The 26,193-nt window shown below is 38.7% G+C and overlaps 1 protein-coding gene across 3 annotated transcripts in view; it reads left to right on the forward strand.

The window, feature by feature from the left end:
* ABCB1 (ATP binding cassette subfamily B member 1) overlaps nt 1–26,193 on the forward strand; it is a 200,808-nt gene that overhangs the window by 76,174 nt on the left and 98,441 nt on the right. Inside the window, exon 1 of one of the 3 annotated variants that reach the window (XM_078151865.1) lies at nt 25,958–26,045. The exons of the other annotated variants lie outside the window; for them this stretch is intronic. The gene's annotated coding sequence lies outside the window, so the exon portion shown is untranslated. Of the gene's footprint in view, nt 1–25,957; nt 26,046–26,193 lie in introns of those variants that run through there. 3 annotated transcript variants of the gene reach the window in all.

Here is a 26,193-nt window from a genome sequence, read left to right on the forward strand (position 1 = left end):
GGTCTAGAGGTTTTCGGGTGCTGGGAACCCCAAGATCGTGGTGCCAGGGCCCTGTCCGAATGAATTCAACTCAAATCTTCTTCCAGCCAGAGGAAAGTTTATTAGTGATAAAACATTTAGGCCAGGTGATGCCCCTAAGGACTAGCAGGCATGAGAAAAGCTCAGCCTTTTGGGCTTGAGATTCTCAGCCCTGAATGGAGGCCAGAGTAGGTCTTATATACTAAAGTGACTTTGGGTGACCAGGGAAGGGTCTGGGAAAATGGTCTGGGAAAAGGGTTTGAGTGAGAATTAAATTGGAATGTCTAAGAGATTGAATAGACAATGGGAGTAGATAATGAAGGGACTGAAAGGCATCTGAATGAGATCAAAAAGGTGGGGCTAGGACTTTCAAAGGGAAATAAGGGGAGTTGACAAGGGGAATCGATAAGGAACCTAAAATGGGAGCCAGATTGTTTTTAGGGCAAGGGGTAAAGGGGCATCTGAATAAGATTAAAAGGTAAGGCTAAGCCTTTCAAAGGGAGATGAGGGGTTGGGGCCCATAGACAAATGGGAGCCAGATTCCCTTTGGTACAAGGGGGGAAGACCTGAGCTTGGGCCACACCCCATCATTGTGATCTACTTTTCCTTTCTCTGAAGTCTTTGGGTATCTGTTCTCCCCAAATCTGGGGTGTGTGTGGCCGAGTATGTCCAACTTTCCTCTTCTTATGCATCATGGATTCTAAGATGGAGTGGTCACCTCCTCCCAAGCTTTCCAGAGTTTGTATGACAGTTTATCTTATTATTCCCTCTACCTTTTAAAGAATGAAATAATTACTAAGAAACAATTAAAAATACAGGCAGCTTTGTATTTGTTCAAAAAGCAAACAAACTTCAGAAGGTATCTGGATAGTTGAATTCTCCCATCCTGGAGACTGTCTGAACTGGGCATCACCTCAGTCTATTCCTACATCTAGTTCTGGGCCACAGTTCATTTTATTCCCAGGAGTTCTCACCAGCTACTAAGAGTGGTGCCTATACGTGTATCTTCTGCTCCTTCCTCAGAGTTCTCTTCCTCCTTTCCTGCTCTGGAAACAATCAAATCAACTCTGCTTTTACTCCTCAAAGAGTATGTCAATTTACTCCCCTGTGGCTTCACTCACTGTGTGGGGCAGCAACCCTAACTGAAATTAAACTCAGAGACTTCTCAAGGTGGGAAGCAAAGGTTACCTTTATTACAATCTTGTGAGAAGGCTGTGTGCTCCTCCCATGCACGCAGGACAGAGACTTAGCACGCAAAAAGAAATGGGATTATATACCTGAATGCAAACAAATCCCCACCCACCACTATCCCTTATTCCCGTTGACTGGGAAGTGGGTTTACATTCCAGATCCCAAATAGTTTCTTCCTATCCCCTTCTCCCTTATCCCAGAGGCAAGAGAAAGGCAGGAAGCTAAGGGCAAACAGTTCAGGTTGGGGGCAGAGCTTATTCTTTCTGTTATGTTCTTAAAAGCAGGGTCTGAGCGGGGGAGGATGTCGAAAGTAATAATCAAGAATTATTGACCTTTGAAAAGCTTCACTTCTGAGAGTTCGTCTCTCACACTCACCATCCTTGTAACTTTCCAAACCAAAATACCTCGCCTTGGACCCCACTTTTCTCTTCCTGTTGTCTCCCTTTATTAGAGAGTAAGCTTTCTTTGCTTTAGTACTACAGATCAAGTGCTTAGCACAGCCCTTAGCACAGTCAGCACTTAATACATTTTCCTTCCTCCCTCCCTCCCTCCCTCTCTCCCTTCCTTCCTTCTTTCCTTCTTTCCTCTTGCTGTCTCTTTCTTTTGTTCTTTCTCACCACTACTATATCATTCCTCTCTGCAAAGTTTGTGATCTGTTTCCCAAACTCCCATTCCATTTCCTCTAGGTCAATACACCTAACTCTCTCTCTCTGTGTGGATGTGGAAACAAGAGCCATTGTGTAACATATAACAGACTACTTGGGCAGAAGGAAGAAATGGAATAGGAGTTGGGGAGACAGAAGGAGGATTAAATAAGGCAATATCTGTAAAGCTATAAATGCTACCTATCACTATTATCTTTCCCCAAATGGCCTTCTTTGGTCCTCCCCATTCTAATTCCTGCAAATCTTACGTATGCCATGAAATGCTAACCCACCATCCCTTTGATTTCTTCTGCTTCTCTGGAGTAAGGATTGCTATTCCACAAGCACATTTCTATCATAGGTCTAAAGCCACAAGGATTCAGAGATGTCAACGAGGCTGAATATTTCTCTCTGCCTCAGTGTCACTAATCAACTTTTACTTATTTTGTGTATTTGTGAGCCCATGGGCTTTATTGCTGGCTCTTTGCTTGGATATTATCTCCTTTGAATTACTGGTCTTCACTACTGATGTTTTTCATCCTATGTGATGCCTGCAGTTTTCTGTGGAGTCCAAATTGGCAGATATGTAAGCAGGCAGTTTTTCTCTTTTCCCTCCATTTCCATTTTCAAGCCCTCTTGATCAGAGTCACAAGATTCCAGATAAACATATTTTTATTATTCCTTGTTAAGTTCACTCCCTCCATGGCCAAGACTTTTTGAACCAAAGTCTAAAAATCCAAACCTTTTTTGTAAGCACCATCCTAAATGTTGGTAAGTAAAATTGTGTTTGTATGTATGTGTGTTGTTATTATATAATTGTTTTTATTGTTATTGTTACTCCTAAATTCACCTTTCATTCCTGAAGTTTTTACCTTCACGTGGCAACAGTGAGCAATCAAAGCACTTCCGTGCATCTCCTAAGCACCAACCTCTTTGCTAGATATTCTGGACACAAAGACAAAAATAAAATAGACCCTGCCCTTAAAAAGCTTACATTTTCTAGGATAACAATACTTATATTCCCAAGGTCTCCATTTCCTTGGTTCCAATATCTAACAATGCTTTTGTTCTTTCTGGTGGCAGCATGTGTCTTAATGTACGTCATTAGAGTGAGTCACTGTAGTGAAGGGCATCATTTCTTAAGAGGTTTTCTCTTTTCTTCCAGACACATTTGGGGAGTAGATATCAGACCTATCTTTTGTTCATACCAGGTTAACATCTGGCAGTCTCAGTACTCATCATCAGGAAGCCCCTAACCATAGTTATTTGCCTCTTCCTCGAGGTCATTCTCTTAGTAGTGCCTGTGTATCCACATAATCATTCCTTGGAGCATATGAAGCTGCTTCTCTCTTTTAAAATCTTTTTTATTATTTTAAAATGATTTTTGAATATTTTATTTTTCCCAATTACATGTGAAAACAATTTTTAACATTCATTTAAATTTTTTTCCAAATTCTTATCCTCCCTTTTCTGCTCCCTCCCTGAGATGAAGAGAAAATTTGATATAGGTTATACATGTGCAATCATGCAAGACATATTTCCATATTAATCATGTTGTAAAAGAAAACACAGACAAAAACAAATACGAAAAAAATAAATTGAAAAACAGTATGCTTTGATCTGTATTCAGACTCCATCAATTCTTTCTTTGGAGGTAGATAGAAGTTGCTTCTCTTAAGAGGGTCTAGTTCTATCCTTTATTGGAAGAACCCTGTTATGCTGGTAAATGTTTAATAACCAGCTCTCTTAATGGGGAAAATCATGTACACAGGACCCACTTTTAAGTTTAATTAGCATTATCATAATTTTATCAATCACTTTTTTAAGTCTAGACAACAACAAAATGATATAATCAAGCCCTGATTTGTAGCATTTGTTAATTTTTTGAGGTGTAAATGCACATACTGAGAATTTAACAATCAACTCTTGTAACCTGTAAGAAATGGCTCCAGCATATCTCTGTTCATGATTTTGTTTCAAAAGTACTGGGATCCTTCTTTTCTTCTTTTTCTTGGTTATATTCCTTTCCCCAACTTCTTAATACAGCTAAAGACTCTATTCTTCTTTTGTTTCTCCTTTGAAATATGTCTTCCATCCTTTCAAAGAATATTTCATTCCCCCGATAACCTGGGAGAATAGAAAGATATTGCTCCAGGTCTTTTACCTTCTCTTTTAGGTGAGAGGTTAACTTCCTAGCAACTCAAGTTTATATTTCTTCTGGGAGGAGCCCAAGTTCTCAGGGCTCCAGATTTATAGATCTGAAGCTACAGATCTTATAAGTCTCTTGGGTAAAGATGAAACTCACCAGAATATTAGGGGCTGCCTCCCTGGCAACCTCTATTTTTTTACCTTTGGGTCAAAGAAGGCCAAGTCCTTAGGTCAGTGTACTACAGTACACTTGAACAGGTCTTTGGGGTGGAAGGTGGAATTCATTGGAAAGGGAAGGGTTATTATACGGACACTTTATGAGTTGCTATGTATTATCTATTTATTATTTAACATGAAATTGTTACTCTGAGTGGCAGGGATAGGACATAGCTCTAGAATCCATAAAGCTTTTCAATTTATATATTTGTTTTCCTAGTACCTGGCAGTAATCAATCACAGGTTTAGAACCAGAAGTTTTTCATTTTACAGGAAACTGAGGCACAGAAAGGTCAAAAGACTTCCCTATGGTCGCATAGCTGGTAAGTGTCCTAGACAGAATTTTAAATTCAGTCCTGCTTACTTCCAAGTCTAGGGCCCTATGAATTACACTACTCTACCTTTCAATTCACACAGTAGGTGCTTAATAAGTGTTAACTGATTGCCCCCAAAACATCCCTCTACCTTCCAATTTATCTTTGAGATTCTGTCTTTAAGTTCTTAAGGTTCTTTAAGTTCAGGGCAAGCCTAGGCAAGAATGCTGAGACATACAGTTAAAGAGCTCTGATTCATAAAGAAATTTTGTACAGTACAATTTGCTATCTTCAGAGAATTTACAACTATTGCTTTGAACTATGATACCACAATTGCTGTGCCTCACATCTGCTTATCTGATAAGCTAGTTGGCTTCTTATACCATCTGATTGATGTCACTTTAATTCATTGGTCCTCAGATCATAGTTCTCTAGATTTTTTCTATTCCTCCATTCCCTTTCTCAGCTTGGATGACCCACGTTAATCCATACTCCTGGATTGTGGTAATCGGCAGCTTCCAGGCCCCACCTGGTCTCTCTCAGGAGCCAATGCCCAGCACCTTGGCTTGGCTAAGTCTGGCCAACTTGAATCATTCTAGGTGGAGTGTTCTCTACTCCCACTTCTACCACCCTAATCCAAGGCCCTCTTTTATTTTTTTTTCCAAGACCCTCTTCCTTTCACACCTGAATTATCATATTTATCTCCTAGCTGATCCTTTTGCCTACAGCCTCTCTCCCTTCCATCCATTAAGCAACTTAATATTCCTAAAATACTAATTTCATCATATTATTCCCCGGGCAAATAACTGACAATGTGCTTTTACTGCCCATCCTGTAAAACTTTCCTTTGCCCAGTTTTTCAATTAGAATATAATCCCACGATATTTTGGCTATCCAATCTAATTTCCCATTCTTCCCAATATATACTCTCTGCTCCAGTCATACTAAGGTACTTACTGTGGGCCTTCCTGCCTCTGTGTTTTCACTCATGGTCCCTCTCTCAGCATGGACTGCTGTTCTCTCTCATCTCCTCTTATGAATGAATGAATTAATAGCCAGCATTTAGGAAGAACTCACTATGTTGCTAGGTATTGTGTTAAGCATTGGCTGTCCAAACAGAAAAGTAAGATAACATCCTCTCCCTGAGGGAGCCACAAGTCAGACCGAATTGCCCCGTGGTCCTCAGGGTGCAGTAGTAAAGGAGATGATCACACATCTTTTTTTAATGTCACTCTATTAATAAAATCATACTGATTTCTGATGGGAGAAGTTTTAAATTTATTATAGTTATAGTCAAAACACTAACGATGGTGATATATTTTAAAAACAAATTTGAAGAAATAGTGGTTTAATTTGTGAATTAATAAGAATTTAGGAAAAGCATATAGAATTTTTAAGCAGCCAACATGGGGCATAGCAGAAATTCTAAGTAGCAAAATACAGGACATAGTAAGTGGTTAACTGCTCAGAACACAGAGAGTATGTTACTATCAATATTTAAAGATTAAAAAATTAACATTTAGTGGGAGTAAAAATATTTTGGTACTATTAATAAATATATAGCGTTTATTTCCCTTTTATCTTTTTTTGATGTCTACTCTTTGTGTTTTATAATATAACTTATTAGTATAGTAGCACATAAATAAAATTTCTAAATCAACACAAATTTTTTACTTAGAGGAAAGCTTTATCAAACTAGTTTGGAGAACACTAGCCTAGGGCACTATGGATTTGAGTGATCTGCCCATGGTCTCCCAGCTGGCATATGTCTTTAGCCATATTGCCCACATGGCCAGCAGTTGCCCAGGCCTAAGGGTGATACTGAACAGACACGCAGATAAACGAATACAAAGTAATTCGTTAAGAACAATAGTATCTGCCTCCCAGGGTTGTTGTGAGAATCAAATGAGATAATATTTGTCAAATGCTTGGCACAGTGCCTGGCACATAGTAGGTGTTTAATAAATGCTTATGCCCTTCCCCTCTGTTTTCTTACACCATAGGTCCCTTGAGGGCTGACCCGTGCGTCTTTGTATTCTAGTACTTCACACACAAATGACTGTGCCTGTTACTCCCCATTATCTCTCTGAGATGATCACTTGAGAAATTAAATAATACCAAAGATACCAAGTGTTAAGGTAGGTTATGGAGGAGTTCATTTAAATAGTGCCCCTAATGAGGCAGCAAAGGGGTAGTGAAAAGACAGCTGCCCTTGTGTGTTCAGGACCTGCCTCTAAGACATGGGGCTCTGAGACCCTGGGCAAGTCCACTACCTTCTCAGTACTCTAGACAACTTTCTAAGAAGGTGCTGATCTGCTGCACTGGCAAAGAAAGTTTCATCATCTGGGAGTTCCCTAAATCAATGAGATCACTGGACCAGCTCCCTATCCTTGTGAATTGATTCATTTAAACAGTGTAGAAATTTTTTAAAAAAGTGTTTCTTACCCAACAAAAAATTAACAGGATTTTGAACTTGGGACATTTATTAATGAATTTATAGACTCATTCTAAGACACAACACTCGATGAACTCAAAGAATTTGGATCTCATGCTCTCCCGGTTACCACCTGAAGCAAAAGCCATTGAACTGACGATATCCCCGAAAGATCAGGGCTTTGCCAGGCTATGTAAACCCAAATAAGGTCTAGGGCCAAGAGGATAATGACAAGTTGCCCTGGGCACAGCCTAGGAGGAAGTTCAAGAGTGAACACTTCTGAAGATGACCATCTATAGTCAGTATCTCTGCTTCCCTTTCCTCTCACTGTCTCAGCTCTTGGCAGTCTGGTTTTTGACTTCATCATTCAACTGAAACTGCTCTCTCCAAAGTTACTGATGATCTCACTATTGCCCAATCTAATAGCCTTTACTAATTCTTTAACTCTCTCAGCTATTTTGACACTGTTACTCACCTTCTTCCCCTTGATGCTCTCTTCTTTCTAGGTCTTTGGGACACTGCTCTCTCCTCGTTCTCCTCTTTCCTATCTACTGGTTTGTTGATCTCCCTTGCCTCAAGGCTCTCCCCACTACATTCCGTCTTCCACTCTGCTGACAAGTTTATCTTCCTAAAGCACAAATCTGATTATATCATTGCACCTGCCACATTCAATAAACTCTAGAGATTCCCTATAGCCTCCAGGTTAAAGTACACAATCTTCAGTTTGGTCTTCAAAGTCTTTTGTACCTGACCATCAGTTTTTGGTCTTCTTTGCTGGATCTTCATCTATTTATGCCCACTAACTGTGGATGTCCTCCAAGTCTATGTCTGGACCCTCTGTTCTTTCTATACTATTTGACTTCATGATCTCAAAAGCTCCCATGGATTAAATTATTATCCCTATTATGATTATTCCCAGGTCTATTTTTCCAGCCCTTATCTCTTTCCTGGTCTCTAGTCTTGAATTTCCAGTTGACTATTATATATTCAAAAATGAACGCATCAAGGATCTAAGACACCTCCAAAGGCCTCATAATGGAAAATGCTATCCACATCTAAAGAAAGAACTATGGAGTTTGAATGCAGATCGAAGCATATTATTTGCTAAAATATTTTTTCTTCTGTTGTGTTTTGTTTCCTCTTTCTGGTTGGTTCTAATTCTTACTTATAACATCACTAATGTGAAAGTAGGTTTAATAGGAACATATACGTAAAGTCTATATCAGATTGCACACCATCTTGGGGAGTGAAGTGGGGAACGATGGGGAGAAAAATTTAAAACTCAAAAGCTTATGGAAGTAATTGTTGATAAATCAAAATAAATTAATTTAAAAAATGAATATTTTTTATCAAACCCTACATGTCCAAAACTGAACTCACTATCTTTTCCCTCAAACCCTCAGTTCTTACCACCTTCCCTATTATTGTCGATGGGACCACCATCCTCAGTTACCCAGATTTACAATGCAGGTGTCATTCCCAACTCCTTTCTCTTTTTTACCCTGCCATATCCTATCTTTTAACAAGAACTGTGCATTCTGTCTTTATAACATCTCTCATGTATATCATCTTCTCTTTTTCTGCTACCACCCTGGTACAACCCTATCACTTCCTGCCTGGACCACTGTAATAGCCTATCGTGCTGGACCGGTGGTAGAGCCTTCTGAGTTCGTACTGGTTTGGTCAGCCACAGGTGGACACGCTGTACCTTGACCTTGACATTGTGATATTATTTCAATCCTCTTCTTGCACGAAGGACAACCAACCAATAGTCTCGGGCTTGCTCTCCTTGCCTCAAGTCCTTCTTCATTATGGTCCATTCTCCACTTAGCTGTCCAATTTTATTTCCTAAAGGCAAAATCTGACCATATTACTCCCCATTCAATAAGTTCCAGTGGCTCCCTATCACCCCCAGGATAAAATATAGAAAGCCTTTGTGACTTAGCCTCCTCATACTTTTCCAATTTCTTATACTCCTCACCCACATACACTGTCCTTGCTAGTCCTTGAACAGGACATTCCATCTCCTGACTCTGGCCATTTTTCACTGACTATCCCCCATGCCTGGACTTTTCCTCCTCCTCTTCTCCATGTCCTGGCTTCCCAGCTAAGACACCATCTTCTACCAGAAGACTTTCCCGATTGCCCTCATTGCTAGTGCTTTCCTTCTGTTGATTATCTTTTGTATCTTGGCTGTACGCAGTTGTTTGCATGTTATCTCCCCTATTAGACTATGAACTCTGTGATAGTAGTGTCTGGTTTTGTCTTTCTTTGCATTCTAGGTCAGCAATGCCCGGTATAGAGTAGGTATTTATATATAAATGCTTGTTAGCTTGACAAAAATGTAGGGACTTATTGGAAGGAATCTGTGCTGCTAGCCCAAATGTTCTTTTTAGGAACTCTCTTCGGGTCTCTCAAACATTCATTTCATTAAGAGGGGACAAATTCTCTTTCTTGGGTCAGTTATATCCTTTGAAAGAACCAAATGGCTTTCAGAGCTCAGGCCAGTGAATTGAGTATATGATTCCACCTAGCAGTACTATCTGGGATCACAAGCAAAGTTGTATGACTAACAAAACTTGCTTGACTCTTAAACTGGCTCTGAAGGCAGTTCTAAGTCTCAACAATAGAAGCCTTACTGGAATAAGGGTATTGTCTCCCAAGGCAACTACTTTGAAGTGAGTTTCAGTGAAGTCTCATTACAATACATTTATCCCTCATCCATAGAAGAGGAAGTTTATTTTGGTTTATAATACCTTGTCAATTTTCACTAGGCTAAAGATACAGTTCTGCATGACCTCATTTATCTAGTATGACTTAACACGTATCTTGTTCAAGAGGCTGACATTTCTATTTGATTTACTATTATTTGCAACATTCTCTTTACCTAATAAGCTTAACAACCTTAAAAAAATAACATCATTTTATCTGCTAACTTTAAAGCCAAGTCACATATGAACTTTGAACTATCAAACATTTCATTGTTTATGTATGAGCTGCCAGATAAATAACTGTTTCAATCGCTTCAAGATCATTTCAGCCAGGACAAGAAATCATACAATAAATACGAAATTATGAAATTTTGTTTGTGTATAATGAGGAGTATACCTCTCTTCAACCTGGCTGGAAGATTAAAAATACAGGTAAAGGACATTGAACGGAATAGGGGAGAGCCAATAAATAATTTAATAGAAATCTCGCCATTTCTTTTCTTTCTTTTTCTTTTTTACTCATTTTAAACTTAAATATAAAATGAGAAAAAAAAAAAAACATTTCCATGTACACAGCAAAGTATAAGAGAGGATTCAATATAAAACAATAAATTTCCATTTCGGTCATTTGTTTTCAACAGAAACTTTTGTTATTGTCAATATCATCTCAGGGAGGATTTTTAAAATATGTTGCAGCTAGGAATAAAATTTCACATGTATACAATGCTTGAAAGTTAACAAAGAGCTTTCTTATTTACAACCTTGGGAGTTAAATAGTATGAGTATTATTATCCCCATTTCACAGGTGAGGAAACTGAGACCTGAGAGAGAATAATCCATATTTACAGTACTTTAAAGTTTACAATGTGACTGCCTTAACAATTCTGTGAGGCGAGTATGGCAAATAGGAGGCAATGAGGTACAGGGGAAAGAGCACTAGGTTGGATATCAGAGGACTTGGATTCAAATCCTGCCCCTGATGCATACTACCTAGGTATCATTGGTCAAGACACTTAATTTTCATGAGTAGAATGAGAGGGTTGGATTTAATGGCTTTTGAGGTCCCTTCTAGCTTAGGCTCTCTGAGCTAGTTTAGAAGTAGAAAAATGAAAGTTCAGAGAGGTCTCTCTAATCCCATGGCTAGTAAGTAAACAGACATTTTTCAAGTGCTTTTTCAGTCAAGCATATCTGACTCCTTGTGACCTCATTTGGGGTTTTCTTGGCAGAGATACTGGAGCAGTTTGCCATTTCCTTCTCCAGTTCATTTTATGGATGATGAACTGAGGCAGATAGCTAGGGCTAAGTGACTCGCCCAGGGTCACACAGCCAGTAAGGGTCTGATGCCAGATTTGAACTCAGGGAGAGGAGTCTTCCTGACACTAAGCCCAGCATTCTATTCACTGAGCCACCCACTGCCTATTTCAAGTGCTTACTGCGCATCAATGCTAAGTATTGAGAATACAAAGAAAGGCAAAAACAGGTGTTGTCCTCAAGGAGTTCACATTCTAAAGGGGGAAACAACATGTAAACATAAGATGTATACAGAGTGTATGGAATATTAATCTTTAGAGTCAGGATTTGAATCAAGGACACCTAACTCAAAGGCTAGCAGTCATCCTACTTTCCCATTCTCTTCTTGTCTGTGTCTCTGTCCCTCTCTTCCCCTCTCCCTCTCTGTCCTTCTCTCTCCTTCCCTCCTTTCCTCCCTGTCTTTCTCTCTTCCCTTCCCTTCCTTTCTCTTCCCTTCTCTTCCCTTCTCTTCCCTTCCCTTCCCTTCCCTTCCCTTCCCTTCTCTTCTCTTCTCTTCTCTTCTCTTCTCTTCTCTTCTCTTCTCTTCTCTTCTCTTCTCTTCTCTTCTCTTCTCTTCTCTTCTCTTCTCTTCTCTTCTCTTCTCTTCTCTTCTGTCTCTCTGTCTCTGTCTCTCTCCCCTCCCACATCTTTGGGGAATAAGCTAAAAAGAAAGTTAAAAAAGAGACCAAATATTTAAAAATTGCCTATGAATAGTCACTTTGGAAATACCCAGAACTGCTTACTTCATATCAATGATGTACTTAACCTTAAACTAACATTTCTATAGCTTAAGGTTTACCCCTTGCAAACTTTATTATATGTATACTATATGTATATAATAGAATTTGAGGAACTGAGTATCTTCTTGGTAGAGTGGAAAGAAGACCCATGCTATATTCTCAGGACTCACATTCAAATAATACCTCTCATTTTTATTACCCATGTGACCTTGGGCAAGTCAATTTCCTCATCTGTAAAATACAACAGGTGTCTGTTAAGCTCCCTTCTAGCTCTAAAACTATTCATTTATGTTTCTTTCCCAAATGACTCAGTAAATTGTTGAGTGGAACTTATGCCATGTTCTCAGTCATTGACTAGACAGGATTGCACACTCCATAAATTATCTCTAAAATCATTTAAATTCTTCTAATTGCATAACTCCTTAATTTTCCTCTATATAGATAGAAAAAGGATGTCTTCAGTTAAGTAACATGTATAGAGAATATTGAGGCACTTATGGAGACAAAAGTTGAAATGTAATCAGATTTATGCTATGGAGCTGTCCAAAAGTGGAATGAGCCATAAGGGAGGGAAGGATGCATCTCTCCTTCTTGGAGTTCCTCAGGGAGAGGTTGAATGACCATTTGCCAGGTATTAAGGGTTCCTTTTCTGGATGGCTTGACTCAAATAGCTCCTGAGGTCTTTTCCGACTTTCAAATTCTATGGATAATGTGGCCATCTGTGCCAATTATCTAAGTCTTTGATAACAACGTTAAATAACGTTGTGCCAGGCGCAGATCCCTGAAATACTCCACTATAGACCTACCAATTAGACATTGAACCATTAACACTTGATCCTTTGAGTTCAGCCTTTCTAGTTTATAGCATATTACCTATGTACGGTTTCAAAACAATCATGCTTTCATTCACTTTACCTGTAATCTCTATAATTATCTTCCTCTGACCATTCTAATCTTTGGAACGCCTTGAAATTCTTGTTTTATCACATCATTGATAGCTACACACCCTTTGTTTTTCACCGGGCAAGTATGCTAAAATCAGAGGATGCAAAAGAACAAGCAGCCTTCAATACTATTTAGTCTCACTAGATTATCACTGCATCATAGGCATTGAGCTAGAAGGGACCTTAGAAGTCAGGTTATTCAACCCCCTAATTTTACAGATAAAGAAGCTAAATGGCTTGTCCAAGATCACACAGCTAATTAGTGTCAGAGCCTGAACAAGAAGGAAGGTGGGCTGATTGCCAATCATTCCATCTGTCCCTTTAGTAAAAACTTTGTCCATCTACAGTCACAATACAGTCCTCTAATTCTCCCTCTTCATATATCCAAATCATGGATAACCAAAGTCTTTTTAGTTGGCTAATGCTCATTTCACATGGAAAGAGCATGGCCTGGATATCCAGCAATGGGTATTCTTCTTAAGAAGTTAAACGATATAGGTGGAATTTCATCCATTCAACAGCCATGGGCCAGCACTTGTGTTATGTTGTTCAATGCTACTGCTTGTCATATGCTAATAGGAATATCTGGAGGATTTCACCATCCATTTGGAATCTAGAGTGGCCATCCTCTGATAGTGTGGGACACTTATGAGGAGCATACGCCTCCTTGCTTAATACCGTTAGTGATATAGATAATCAGATCATCTTTGAACAGTTCCCTCTATGGTTGCACCTTTCAAATAATCTTGTGTGATCTTAATATATGGATGGGGGACACTTTGTGAAAGGCAAGCCTTTAAGATTCTATTTTACTCTACCAAGATGAATATTTTTAATTTTAATCAATATCAATAAACCATAGCCAGATATTGCATTCTCTACATCTTTCAGTCCTTGTGACTGAAAATGTAGTCTGTTACAAGTACGGACCTTTCCATCTCTCAAAATCTGTGATTCTCCAATATCAGAGCCAGGATTCAAATCTACCTTTAGATTTATAGTTCAATGCCCTCTAAAATGTCCAGTGGCATTTTCCTTCCTGACCTTCCCTTCCTTTCTCTACCAAACTCATGAGTACACTGATCTATTCTAATACATTGAGTAAAAAAACTTTTTTAAAAAAAACTCTCTGGTATTACTTCAAAAGCTACAGCAGTTTCTTATATTGCATTTGAAGTTAGTGGTTCAGTTCAGAGTTTCTGCTCTCCCTGTAATTTCCCATTGCTTCATGGAGACTCAGATTTCTAGAAGTCCTAGTGTGATGTCACGCCTTTATAATGTTATCATAACTAGGAAGATGGGAAAGTTGATCAGTGGGGTGGCAAGATAGTGGTTGTGGCCAATATTCCTAATGTGGGCACTAGCTGCTTCTCCACCCTACATATAGTCAACAGATAAAAGCAAGGAGAGTAAAGGAAATTTAGTAGGAATAGGGGTGGATCTGTGTATTTGTTTTGGGTGTGTCTGTGTGTGTGTGGGAAGGGTTTCCTTCCTTCCTTGCTTCCTTTCTCCCTTCCCTTCTTCCTTCCTTTCCTTCCTCCTTCCTTCCCATCTTCACTCCTTTCTCCCTCCCTCCTTTTCTTCCTTCCTTCTTCCTTCCTTTCCTTTCCTTCCTCTTTCCTTCCTCCTTCCTTTGCTTCTTTCCCTCTTTCCTTCTTTCTTTCCTTCCCACCTTTCTTCTTCCCTCCCTCCTTTAGCTTCCTTCTTTCTTCCCTCCCTCCTTTCCTTCTTTTCCTTTCCTTTCCTTTCCCTTCCTTTCCTTTCCCCTACCTTCTTTCCCTCCTTCCTTCCTCTCTCTTTCCTCCTTCCTTTCCTTCCTTCCTTTCTTTCACCACAATCTTAATCCCCATAAACAATTAAGCAAAGGAATATTAAAGGGGTTGCAAACGAGTGTACATGCAGCTCTTTCTGTCATCAAATGGTAAAAGAAATGAAAACCATGTACATGGACTTGAACAAGACAATCCACATGCCATATGTTGTATTTGCCATCAGAATTGCTGGTTTAATGTCACCTCCTTTAAACAATTGAAATCAGTGTTTAAATGGTTCTTTTGATTTTTTTTTACTCTGCACTATTTCCTGTCTTCACATATTTATTATTCAACTCTATCATTTCTTCTAGTAGAATAAAATTGCATTCCAATCAGATACAATAGTTTATTTAGCCATTCCATAATCATTAGTCATATAGTTTGTTTCTACTTTTTTGGGCTATTACCATGAGTGCTGCTATTAATATATTTGTATATGTTGGCCCTTCTGGTTACTAGTCTTAATTATAAACATAAAAATGCAATTGCTGGGTTGAAAAGCATGAACATTTTGATGGTTTTTCATATAATTCCATAAGACTTTCCAAACTAATGTAATCAAATCCCATAAGCTACATATTTTGGAAGAAGATAAAAAAAAAATCTGTGGTAAAGCAGTACTGCTCTGGGGAGTCTGGTTGCCCAGGTACTTTCTCCTGTATGTTTGTGTGGACATTTCTCCTTTATTGTGACACTTGGGACAGTTTCCTGCAGTGTATATTGCAAGATAATTGAGTTCTTATGAACAGAGCACACCCAAAGGCTGAGCAATGATGGCACTGATGCATGCCTTTTTGATGATACCTTCTACTAAAGCTTTTTCCTTCTCTCTCTGCTGCACTTCTTTAGAGCTCATATGTATCTGATAGTCAGTCTTTACAGGACCCTGACAATGTCCTGCCCAAGGATCAATGATGGTTGAACTCAAAGAAAGACTTTAGAAAGTCCTACATTAACCACCGTTGAGCCATTTTGTCATTTTGTAGAAAAATGTTCTTGTTGCCTTTGGACTGATCAGTATAAGAACATTTTTTTCTGGACTTCAGGGCAGTTGTTGACTTCTGAGACTGTGCCATCAAATTAGGATGAACAGGAACTACTGCTTCTTGACCCTAATGTTTTAAATCATACTGTTAGAGCAAAGCTTAACCACAAAATGCCATATGGCACTGAGGTACCAAATGCTAGCTATTTAAGAACATGCTATCAACTATAGAATGAAATTTCACTCAAATCAACAAAAGTAGCGATTGCCGTTATCATGAAAGTAAAGAAATTGTATGGGGCAGCTAAGTGGCAGAGTGGATAGAAGCTAGGCCTGGAGTCAGGAAGATTCATCTTCTTGAGTCCAAATCCAGTCTCAGACACTTACTATGTGACCCTGGGTAAGTCACTTAACTCTACCTCAGTTTCCTTATCTGTAAAATGAGCTGGAGAAGGAAATGGCAAACTACTCCAGTATCTTTGCCAAGAAATGGGGTCATGAAGAGTTTAATACAACTAAAGAAAAAAACAAAAACAATGAACAATAAACATCAAATTATTTGTCTGGCCTTTACAATTAAGATTAGACAACTTCAGATATAGAAATTGAAAGTTCCTCAGTGGTCATGTAGTCCAAATCCCCTCATTTTAGAGATAAAGAAACTGCTATCCCAAGAGGGATAACAATATACCGAGGTATACATATAGATTGTAAGTAGCAGATCTGGGATTTCAACTCAGGTCCTCTTTATCACTCCACTCCTCCATGCTGCCTAAAGACAAACCTACAGTGTTAATTATGTCATTATGAATTCATCAGGGTGGCAACAGCGGAAACACAATGAGGCTGTGGAATTCAGATGCCCAACAGGCAGTAAACAAAGTCATACCGATTTGGTGAAAGCCACACCTTTCATGCAATCATATCCAGTAGAGGCAACTGTCAATAAGGACAAACTGAGAGAAAACCTTAGAGGGAAAGTAGCCATTCTGGTGATGTGGTTAAAGCGATTTCTCATCAGCTACATCCCCTATTGTGAGAAAGTCAGAAATTAACCCTATAAGAACCAGCATCAGAAATGCTTCTTATATAGAACTAGTCATCTAATTCTATCTTTGTCAGGTTAGCTGAGAGATTCATCACAAAGGAGGAATAAATACTGTGTGACTTCACAGCCCAGAAGGCTTATATAGGACTAGGCAATCCTTCTCCCTCGATCCCTCTCGGCAACTGGCAATTGCTACTTACAATCTATATGTATACCTCGGTATATTGTTATCCCTCTTGGGATAGCAGTTTCTTGTCTACTTGTAGGTCAAAAAATTTATGAATGGCACAAGGAAAACTAGTCCTATTTTGTGCTCCTAGGGAGAGATAGTCTATGGTGGAGGATAGACTTAGCAAACTAGCTGGAGATGTTCTGATTCTTAGTAGTAATGGTTACTGACAAGAACTGACTAATTAGATTCTTGTCTGAGGGTGTGGCCTTGAGGTTGCCTCTGTATCTATCTGAAATGACAACACCAAAGAAAGGGGGTGACACCTTAATACACTTAACAGAATCTTTTGTTCAGTGCTTATGACTACATGAATTTTCATCTGGAAATTGTTGAGTTGTTTTTCAGTCACATTTGACTCTTCATGACTCCATTTGGGGTTTTCTTGGCAAAGATCCTGGAGTGGTTTGCTATTTCCTTCTCCAGTTCATTTTACAGATGAGGAAACTGAGGCAAACAGGGTTAAGTGACTTGCCCAGGGTGACATAGCTAGTCAATGTCTGAGGCCAGATTTGCACTCAGGAAGATGAGTCTTTTTGACTCCAGATCCAGCGTTGTAGCTATCGCACCACCTAACTGCAGAGAAATAACTAATGCTGATGCCCTAAGAAGCCATGGGACAATAGCATCCTAGAGGTAGAGATGGAAGGAACTTTAGAGACCATCTAATCTAATCCCCTTTACAGAGGCCAAGGGAGCTGACATGGTCTCCCTCCTCCCACCACCACAGATTCCAGACTATGTTGTACCAACTCCAAATACAAACCATCCTGACCTACCTCTTCAGGCTAATCAAACTACATGATTCATTCCATGGGATGCTATATTGAACCACGTCTTTAATTGGGTGTGTAGGAAGTATACAGTAGAGAAATTGCCTGAGAAAGTCAAGCCATTCACAAGCTGTCAACAGGCAATATCTGTTCATAATATGCATTTTACTGATAAACTTTATTGTTGTACTATAGGGCAATCATCACATATGTCTTGACCATACCCATATCAGTCACATTAGGGAACTGTTGACATGAAAATACCTATAAGAGGCTCTGCCTGGTGGCCTAGAACTGATTCTGGTATTGAAAAAAAGGAGCATTGCACACATCAGGCTACTGGGCATAGCTTAGAAAAAGGTATTTTTGATGGGACTTGGACAAGAAGCTTTGTTCAAGAAGATGCTCTGAAGGGAGATCATCTTCATCATAGTACCTCCTTTCTCAAAAATGTCATGACAAGTTGAGGTATTTGACCAATTTTCTCCGATAATTATGGGACCAAGTTTTTGGTCCAATTGTATCAAATTATTGACCTATTTTCTCCAATAATCTGCCCCAACAGCATCCTTTATAGAAGCCTACTATCCTGTTAGCCTGAAAGATGCTCTGTGGCAGATGGCTAGAGAAGCATGGCCAATGGGACTTGCTGGCTTCACAAAATCATGGAATCTCAGAGTTAGAAGGGACTTTAAATTCATCTAGTTCAACTTGAACCCAAACAAGAATCTCCTTTACAACACAGGCCAATGAGCCTTTGCCTGAAGTATGGAGCAAATCTTCCAGGATAGCCCAGTTGATTTTTGGATGGTTCTAATTGTTAGGAAGTTTTTCCTTATATGGAATCAAAATTTTGCCTCTTTGCCCGTTCCATTTACTAATCTTATTTCTATCTTTTGGGACCAAGAAAACCAAGTCAGGTCAAGTCATTAAGCATTTATTAAGCATCTACTGTGTTCTATACACAGTGCTAAGTGCTGGGAATACAAAGAAAGGCTAAATGCAAAACAAAACATGCAGAAGTTTTATCCCTTTTCCACATGGTAGACATCCAAATACTAAAGGATAATGATTATCCAGTTCCCTGCCTCCCAACCCACAATCAGGCCTTTCCTCTAGGCTAAACATTCCTAGTTCACTCCAACAAATTTTATATGGCATGATCTCAAGGCCCTTTCCCGACCTGATTACCCTTCTCTGGTCTCTCTTCAGTTTTTCAATGTATCTTCTAAAATGTGGCCTCCCAGAGTGAACACCCTATTCTAGATGTTGTCTGGCCATAGTAGGGTGCACAAGTGACTATAATATCCCCAGTTCTAAACGTTAATGTTTCTCTTAATACAGCTGAAAATTACATTTAATTTTCTTCCTCCCTTGTCACAACCTTGAAGCATGTTGAGTTTGCATTTCATAAAAATCCCCAGATATTTTTGAGATGAACAGTTTTATAGTCAAACCTTCCCTATTTATAACCACAACATTGATTTTTTTAATCAATCCCAATGTAGTACTTTGCATTTGTCCTTCTTACATTTCACCTAAATAGGTGCAGATCAACATCTAGTCTGTTAAAATTTCAAGGGTTCCTGTCATCCACAACATTGGCTATCACTTATCTTTATAATTTGCATATGTGATAAGCACACCATCTGTATTTATCATGATATTGATAAAACTGATAGGTAGCACAGGACCACGTAGAGATCCCTGGTTTACTCAGATAGTATCTGCCTAAGTGACACAGTGAATAGAGTGGTGGGTCTGTAGTCAGGATGACTTAAGTTCAGATCTGACCTCAGATACTTGCTAGCTATGTGACCCTGGGAAAGTCATTTAACCTTCTATCTGCCTCAATTTCCTCCACTGTAAAATGGAGATCATAATAACACCTTCCTCATGGGGTTGTTGTGGGGATCAAATGAGATAATATTTGTAAAATGCTTAGCACCCTGTCCAGCACATAGTAGGAGCTTAATAAATTCTTGTTCCCTCCTCCCCTCCCCTTTCAAACTGATGTAGAAATATTAATAACTGTTCTGTGGATACAGCCATTCTACAAGTTTTGAATACACCCAATTTTTTTTTTACCATTTTAGCTTGTATCTTTCCAAATTGTCCACAAGGATAGCACCAGAGACCTTGCCAAATGCTTCACTAAAATCTAGATAAGTTAATATTTATTGTATTTCCCTTATCTACCAATATAGTAGCCCTCCCAAAAAAAGGAAAATGATGTTAATTTGGCATGACCTGTTCTTGAAGAAGCATTAATGGATCCTTGTGATCACTGCTGTCTTTTCTAGATCTTTACTAAACATCCCTTTAACACATTCTAGATTTTGTCAAAAATCAAAGTTAAACTCATTGGCCTGTAGTTTGCAGACTAATCTTTTTCCTTTCTTGAAAGTTAGGATAACACTTGTCCTTCTCCAGCCCCATGACAGCTCTCCCTTTCTCTTTGATCTTTCATAGATCATTGATGATGGTCAGAAACACATCTCTCAGTCATTGGTAGCAGTTTTCTTAGCTTCCTCATAGCTTAATTTGTGACTTTATGTCCACCAGTAGGCACCAATCTTGCTGAATTACTAATGGGGTAATGTCTTAAAAACTCCCCTTGACCATCAAACACCTAATCACAAGTATTATAGGATCTATTATGTGCCAGGAACCGGATGTTAGGGATACAAGACAAAAATAAAACAGTCTCTGACCTTAATTCTGAACTTAAACGCCAAATAAAATGGACATTTCCATATACATAGTACAAAAGAAAATAGAGTTATACATGATTAAACTGTGAATCTCAGTTATATTTTGATTTTCTTTTTCAAATACATAATAAATTCTACATATACTTTTCAAAGCTGTCCAGGGTGTGATCTTTTTTTCTGGCCTTTCTTCTGTTCTTCTATGCATTAAAAATAATGCTTCAATAACTCTTTTCTTTCTTTTCCCTTTTTGCTACCCTATTACCCTTCCCTCCTCTGAAAAAAATTAGAAGACAAACTCTTGTTAACAAATACGCATGATGATGAAAAATATATCTCCAATATCACCTGGGTCTAAAAATATATGTGTTATTCTGCATTTTGAGAATATTACTCCAGGGGATCAGTCAGTTAAAAAACATTTCTGTGCTAAACTCTGATGATAATGAGTGAAGTTTGAATAATTATCTCAGATACAATTTAAAACAGATTACTCTAGCATAATCATAAACTATAAAATAGCTGAATGAGATTGGATATTCATAACCAATCTAACCACATAAACTATGCAAAGTTTTGTTTATTAACATGTACAATAACCCATCATTAATCAACTTTTTAAAAAATGTATATGATTGTACAAAATACTACTGTGCTATAAAAAATTATCTCAATGATCTTAGTAAAACATGGATAGACTTACTTGAAACAATGAAGAGCAAAATGAGCAGAACCAAGAGAACATTGTATACAGTAACAGCAATAGTGTTTTAAGAACAACTTTGAGCAAATAAATGATTGTGACTATTATAAATACCCAAGTTAAGGACATGTGAAGGAAGATGCTATCTGCATCAAGAGGAAGAATGAATAAATAGAAGTGTGTATAGAACAATTTTACATATGCGTACATATTTGTGTCTAATGGTAGCCATCTCTAGGGGGCAGAAGAAGGGAAGAAAAAAGGTAATTTGCACGATAATTTTATTATATATTTAAATGGAATAGCAAGTTGTATATAACAGATTTGCAGTTTCACGTGCAATCTTTTTTACTATACTATATTATAGAAATGCTTGTTTTATCCCACAAATTAAAAATAAAATAAACCAAAAAGTTTAAACAATGAAAGCAGCTAGAGATACTATTCAGTTAAAAGTCAGGAAGCCCTAGGTTGAAGTATTCTTTTGACAAGTATTAGTCTTATGACTCTCTCTGGGACTTATCTAAATCAGCAGTCTCTAAATTCTTTTGACTGTAAGCCCTTTTAGGTAAAGAAAAAAAAATTGAATATTAGCCACTAATACATGTACATTTACTTAGTAGCCAATTATATACATGTACTTTTATACCAATAATTATGTACACAATTACTGACACTTTTCTCTCCTGGCTCTCCTCCTACCCATGACCCTTCCTTCTCTATCTCCTTTGCCAGATTTTCATCTACATCACTAACTAACTATGGGGGTGGGTGTCCCCCAAGGCTCTGTCCTGGACTGGCTTAGACTACTTCACTGGGAAAATGCCGGCATCCTTAATAGAAATGTCACTTCCATATTCACTAAACTACAATATCACCTTTGAACCAAACCCAGACTGCTCTGTTGGGATTCCAAGCCCTTTATAACCTAGTCCCCTCCTACTTTCCAGTCTTCTTACCCCCCAACATGTACTTTTCAGTCCAATGACACCGGCCTCCTGGCTGTTCCACAAACAAGACACTCTATCACTTGGCTCCAGGCACTGTCTTTTGCTGTCCCCCAGGCCTGGAATGCCCCCCCTCTGACTACTGATCTCCCTTGCTTCCTTTAAGTTCCATCTAAAATCCCATCTCCTACAGAAAGCTTTTCCTAACCCCTCTTAATTCCAGTGCTTTCCCTCTTGTAATTATTTCTAATTTATCCTGTATATAGCTAGCTTCACATATTTTTTGTTTGTATGTTGTCTCCCCTATTAGATTGTAAGTTCCTTGAGGGTAGAGACTATACTTTGCCTTTTTTTTTTGTATCTCTAGTGCTTAGCGCAGTGCCTGATAGTAGGTGCTTAATATTTATTGATTGATTAATTGATTGATAGAAACAGGAAAGTCCGGAGGAAGGGCAAGTTCTGGGTAGAAGATTACTGGTTCCATTGTGGACGTGATGTGTTTGAGCTACCTGTGGGACATATAGGGATTATCCGGCTGGCAGTTTTCTACTAATTCTAGCAGCATCTGGACTTGTCCATCATAATCTGTCTTAACTACTTTACCTGAGGAGAGAGGTTAGGACAGGAAATATAAATTTGGGAATCACCTATCTAGTGTTAATGTTTGAAACCATGAAAGTAGTTGAGATAGACTATAGAAAGAGAAGAAAAGATGAAAAAGACAGAGGATTTAGGTACACTTACCCTTCAGGGGTTAGAGATGAATGTTAATCTGGCTAAAAAGTCAGAGGAAAACCAGTAGATAGCATTGCCACAGAAGTGGACGGGGGAGTGGTTATACAGAAGGAAGGAAGCGATTAGTAGTAGCAAAAGCTGCAAGGAAATCTCTCCTCTAAGAAGAAAGAGAGAGAGAGAGAGAGAGAGAGAGAGAGAGAGAGAGAGATAGAGAGAGAGAGAGGAGATGGAGACACAGAGACAGAGATCATTTCAGTCTGGAATAGTCAAGGAAGGTTTGAAGAAAGAATTGAGATCTGAGCTAGGTATTGAGTAATGGGTAAAATTTGGTAAGATGGAAAGGTATGGAGACAACATTCCTTACAGAAGGAATGAAATGAGCAAAAAGTGTGAAGGAAGAAAAAGAGAAAGCGTATTCAGGGGTTAGTGGTGGCAGATAGGACTAGCAGGGCAGAGTCAGATTGTAGAAGGCCTTCAAAGTTAGGCTAAGGAGTTTGGATTTTGTCCTGTAATTAATGAAGAATCATTGGGGAATTCTAATTGATACAGATGGTTGCAGTGATCAAGGTTTGAGGATTACACAGTGGATAAGGCAGAAGGCCAGATACGCATAGGAATCTCAAGTTGGCAGCAAGGACAGCATTGAAGCGGCTTTCCACGAAGGTCAGAATAGGTAGAGAGTAAATTGTGCACCTAGGAGTAGACTGGTGAAGTGGGAAATATTGAGAGACTTGCTGGAGGTGCCACTGCGGTTCAAGAGCAGGTTCAATGCACATAGAGTAATGGAAGTGACAAGCAAGGAGACTGTGGTTACAAAGAGAGAGAAATACATTTGAAATCTTAGCAGCTGAACTTTGTGATGCGGCTGAGTCGGTCACACTGGAATGTGTCTTATATGGAGTGGAAATGGGTTCAAAAGTGTAAGGGCAGAGCAAATATAAGGTAAGCAAATAGGAATGTAGGATTTAGGAGGAGCTTTAAAAATACTGAAGGCAATTCAGTGGCACAAGAAACAGAGTGCTTGACTTGGAGTCAGAAAGATACTTCCCAGCTGTTTGACCCATTGACAAGTCACTTACCTCACCTCAATCTCCTCATCTGTAAAATGAGGATAATAATAATGAAGATCAAATGAATCACATGTAAAGCATTTTGAAACCTTAAAGAGCTATTTCTCAATATCCAGCCCCCTCTACTCCCTCAAATAGATTTCTTCTTGCCCTTTTTTCCAAGGACCAAAGATGATAGCCAATAAGTGAATTATTACTACATTTATTTAGTTCTTTATTTTGCCTTCAGAATGTGGACAACATTCAAAATCAAGAGTTTCAGGTTGTCCCCTCTTATTGCAGTATTCAAGGACCCATGACTTCATCATTGTGGTTACTCTCTCCACAGATTATAATTCTTTGGTGATGGCTTTCAGGAACTTCTATAGCCAAAAAGTTCATTACCCAGGCTAGTCTAATAAGAATGATAATGAAAATAGCTAGCATTTATATAGCACCTGCTATGTGCCAGGCACTATTCTAAGCACTTTACAAATATTATCTTACTTGATCCTCACAATCACCTTTTGGAGAAGGTATCATTATCATTCCTATTTTACATTTGTGGAAACTGAGGCAAAGAGAGATTAAGTGACTTCCTCAGAGTCACACAGCTGGAGTCTGTGGTCAGATTTGAACTTGAGCACTCCTGACTCCAAGTCAAGTGCTCTAACCACAGCACTGCCTAACCACCTATGCCTTCTCTGTCTTTCAATCAATCACTCAATTAGTCAGTTTTCATTTATTAAGGGCCTGCAATATCTAGGCACCATGCCAGACACTGGGAATACAAAGACACAAATGGAACAGTCAAATGTATGTATGTACATATATACATGTATACATGTATACATATATGTGTGTATAAATATACACACAGAGACAAAACGGCTACAAGGTAATTTTGGGGGGAGGGGAAGTAGCAGCTGGTGAGATTAAGAAAGTCCTAATGTAGGAGATAGGGCATGAGCTAAGTCTTTAAGGAAACCACAGGATTGAAGAGGTAATGGGAGAATGCAATCTTGGAATGAGACAGCCGGCGCAAAGGTGTGATGATGGGAAATGGAGCGTCATGTGTGAGGAACAATGTGGTCAATTTCACTGGATCAGAGAAAGAATGAAGGGAAGAAATATGTTAAAAGGCTGCAATGGTAAGTTTTGATCAGTTTGTGAAGGTCTTTAAAGGCCAAATAGAGTTTATCCTAGATCCTAGAACTGATGGAGAGCCAATGGAATTCATTGAGCAGGAGAATATGGCACCTTAGGAAAATCACTTTGGCAGCTGTGAGAAGGAAGAATTGGAGTGGTACTCAGAGACCTGAGACATAGTGTCTAATTAGGAGGCTATTGCCTGAACTAGGGTGGTAGTAGCTCTATAGGTGGAAAGAAGGGGTTGAATACAAGTATTGTCATGGAGGTAGAAAGAACAAGATTTGATCACTTATTGGATATGTGAAATGAGTGACCGTAAAGATTTGAAGAAGGCACCGTAATTGTAATCCTGTGTGGCTGGAAGGATGGTCAAAAATAGAGAAGTTTGGGAAAGAGATGAGTTTGAAGCAAAAGATAATGAGTTCTATTGCTATGTTTGAGATGTCTGTGGGACATCAGGTTGGAAATATCCAGTATGCTGCTGGTGATGAGGAACTGGAACTCTAGAGAGAGCTAGGCTGGACATATAGATCTGGGAATCATCTGCCTGGAAATCATAATTTATTTGCATGTTTCAGGTAGAAAAAAACTTAATAATAGCTAAAGTAGCTAGCAATTATATGGCATTTTAAGGATTGCAAAATCCTTTACATATGTTAACTCAGTGAATCTATTTGGATTCTACCATTAGGTTGACATCTTTGACATTGAGTTCATCATCTACCCACGAAACAAAGGCTTATTTCTCCTTCAGGTATCTCTAAATGTCTTGATTCTGCTCATCCTACTTTAGTTAATTCTAAAAGCATCTTCTAGGCCAGCAATATAATTTTGCATTTTACCATCACATACTCTGAAGTACAACTGATTTGAGTAGAAAGAATAATTTCAAATCTATACCCTGACATTGTCAAAAAAAAATCTATATTTAGCATTTAAAACACAATCCTCTGTGTGAGAACGTGCTCTAGATGACATTTCCACAGTGATACATGTGGTGTGCTATGTGACTATGTAAGGTCACTGCTCCAATTGCCTTTTAAACCACTTCCTTGTTTCTGTTCCTCCATCCCCAAGTAAGACAATGTGAGAGTATTATTCTTTTAGATATTAGATTCTAAGATGCAGTGTAGAAGCTTGAAAAGACAAATACAGTCAAGCCTGTAGTTCAAAATAGACATTCCTGAGAAAGACCTTGTAACTTGATATTCTGTAAGTGGTCACTGGACATCTGACTGTGTGATGTCTGGTAAGTCATTTCATTTTTATGGGCCTTGGTTTCCTTATTTGTAAAATGAGAGTGTTGGAAAGGGGGACCTCTGAGATCCCATCCAAGCCGAAGTATCACAAATTTATAAGAAAAAAAAAGTGGGACAGATATCTGGCGACAACATTTG

Source organism: Phascolarctos cinereus, unplaced genomic scaffold, assembly GCF_003287225.1.
Source record: "Phascolarctos cinereus isolate Bilbo 61053 unplaced genomic scaffold, phaCin_HiC Scaffold_1;HRSCAF=81, whole genome shotgun sequence".
NCBI lineage: Eukaryota > Metazoa > Chordata > Mammalia > Diprotodontia > Phascolarctidae > Phascolarctos > Phascolarctos cinereus.